The sequence below is a fragment of the Nomascus leucogenys genome, chromosome 15, assembly GCF_006542625.1.
Source record: "Nomascus leucogenys isolate Asia chromosome 15, Asia_NLE_v1, whole genome shotgun sequence".
Classification (NCBI taxonomy): domain Eukaryota; kingdom Metazoa; phylum Chordata; class Mammalia; order Primates; family Hylobatidae; genus Nomascus; species Nomascus leucogenys.
The window spans coordinates 48,962,536-48,965,500 of NC_044395.1; the positions used below are offsets into that span (position 1 = coordinate 48,962,536).

The window sequence follows — 2,965 nt, forward strand, 5'->3', positions numbered from 1 at the left end:
TTTACTAAATATTTCATATTTTTATGACACATTGTATGATTTTTAATTTCATATTCAAAATGTTGATAGTTTATAAAACAATTGATTTTGTCTATTCACTTTGCATACTGTGACTTTGCTAAATTTCTTTATTAGTTCTAGTGCACATTTTTTAAACTCTTAGAATTTTTAATACACACAAGCATGTTACCCAAATTTTTGTTTGCCTTTTTCCTATACATGCCTTTTATTTATTTTCTGTGACTTATTGCACTGGCTACTACCTTTAGTAAAATACTGAATTGTCATGATAAGAGTAAACATCTTGTGCTCACTTCAGCAGCACATATATTAAAACTGGAATAATAAAGAGGAGATTAGCAGATTAGCATGGATCCTGCATGAGAATGATATGCAAATTTTTAAAGCATTCCATATTTTTATATAAATGTGAAATTCCACAAAAAGATAGATACCATAATGAAGAACCAAACAGAAATCCTGCAGTTAAAGAATTCAATGAATAAAATAAAAAATGCAATCAAGACCTTCAAAAGCAGACTTGATAAAGCAGAAGAAACAATCTCTGAACTTGAAGATAGGTCATTTAAAATTATCCAGTTAGAAAAAATAAAAATATAAAAGAGTAAAGAAAACCTCCAAGAATTATGGTACACCATTAAGTAAAAAAATTCATATAATAGTAATGCCAGAAGGAAAAGAGATGGGCAAAGGCATAGAAGATCTATTTACTGCAATAATAGCTGAAAACTTTCCAATTCTGAGAAGAAATATGGATATCCAGATCCAGGAAACTGAAAAGCCACAAGTAGATTCAACCCAAAAAGGTCCTCTCTGAGGCACATTATAGTCAGACTGTCAAAACTCAAAGGCAAAGAGAATTTAAAAAAACAGCAAGAGAAAGGTATTAAGTCAATATAAAGGAATCCTCATTAGACTGACAATAGATTTCTCAGTAGAAACCTTACAGGCAAGGAGACAATGGGATGATATGTTAAAAGTACTAAAAGAAAACAATTGCAAGCCAAGAATACCATACCTAGAAAAGCTATCCTTCAAAAATGAGGAAGAAATAAACTCTCAGGCAAGCAAAAACTGAGGAAAATTGTCACCACTAGACTGGCCTTATAAAAAATGCTTAAGAAAGTTCTGCATCTGGAAGCAAAAAGATGATAATCACTATCATGATAATACACAAAAGTATAAAACTCACTGGTAGAGCAGATACACAAATGATAAAGAGGAAAGAATCAAAGTTCATCACTACAGAAAACCGGCAAACCAAAAAGATAAACGAGATAAACAAAAAAATAAACAAGAGAAGATAGAAACAAGAAAACAATTAACAAAATAACAAGAGTACACCTCACCCTCAATAAACAGTATAAACAGATTACATTCCTCAATAAAAGATATAGACTGGCTGAATACATTTTTTAAATAATCCAACTGTATGCTGCCTACAAGAAACTCACTTCACCTTTAAAGACATATGGACTGAAAGTGAAGGGATAGGAAAAGATATTCCACACAAATGGAAATCAAAAGCAAGCAAGGGTGGCTATACTTATATCAGATAAAACAGATTTTAAGTCACTAACTATAAAAAGAGACAAAAAATGGTTATTATATGAAAATAAATGGATCAATTCAGCAAGATAATATAACAATTATAAACAAATATTCAACATCAAAGCACCCAGATATGTAAAGCAAGTATTATTAGATCTAAAGAGAGGGCTAGACTCCAATACAGTAATAGTTAGGGACCTAAACACCCCACTCTCAGCATTGGACAGATAACCTACACAGAAAATCAACACAGAAATATTAGACTTAAACTGCACTTTAGGCAAAATAAATCTAACAGACATTTACAGAACATTTTATCCAACAGCTGCAGAATATACATTTCTCTCTTCAGCCCATGGAATATTCTCCAGGATACACCATGTGTTAGGTCACAAAACAAATCTCAAAAAATTTAAAAGAATTGAAATTATATCAAGTATCTTTCCTGACCATAATGGAATAAAACTAGAAATCAGTAACAAATGAACTTTGGAATCTGTATAAACACATGGAAATTAAACAACAGCCTCCTGAACAGTCAGTGGGTCAATGAAGAAATTAAGAAGAAAATTTTAAAATTACTTGAAATAATGACAATAGACTGACTGCAGTGGCTCAAGCCTGTAATCCCAGCACCTTGGGAGGCTAAGATGAGCAGATTGCTTGAGTCCAGGAGTTTGAAACCAGCCTGGGCAACATGGCAAACCCCTGTTACAAAAAAATACAAAAATTAGCTGGGCATGGTGGCACATATCTGTAGTCCTAGCTACTAGGGAGGCTGAGCTAGGAGAATCACTTGATCCCAGGAAGTTGAGGCTGAAGTGAGACACGACTGTGCCACTGCACTCCAGCCTGGATGACGCAGTGAGAACCTGTATCAAAGAAGAAAGGAGGAGGAGGAAAGGAAAGGAAAGGAAAGGAGAGGAGAGGAGAGGAGAGGAGAGGAGAGGAGAGGAGAGGAGAGGGAAGGGGAGGGGAGGGGAGTGGAGGGAAGGGGAGGGGAAGGGGAAGTGAAGGAGGGAAAAGTGAAGGAGGGAAAAGTGAAGGAGGAAGTGAAGGGAAGGAGGAAGGGAAGCAAAGGGTAGGGAAGGGGAGGGGAGGGGAGGGAACAGAAGGGAAGGGAAGGGAAGGGAAGGTGGAAGTGAAGGGGGAAGGGAAAGGAAGGGAAGGGGGAAGGTAAGGGACTGGAAGAGAAGAGTAGGGAAGGGAAGGGGAAAAGGAAGGGGGAAGGGGGAGGGGATTGAAAAGGGGAAGGGAAGGGGAGGGGAGGGGAAGGAAGGGGGAGGGGAGGGGGAAGGGAAGGAAAGGGGAAAGAGGGAAGGGAAGGGAAGGAAAGGGGAAAAAGGGAAGGAAAGGGAAGTGAAGGGAAGGGAAGGGGGAAGGGGGAAGGGAA

General features: G+C 37.4%; 1 pseudogene; it reads left to right on the plus strand.

Annotated features, from left to right (window-relative positions):
- The first annotated feature begins 306 nt into the window (after positions 1–306).
- On the plus strand, positions 307–421 carry LOC115830506 (annotated as a pseudogene).
- Positions 422–2,965: the final 2,544 nt, after the last annotated feature.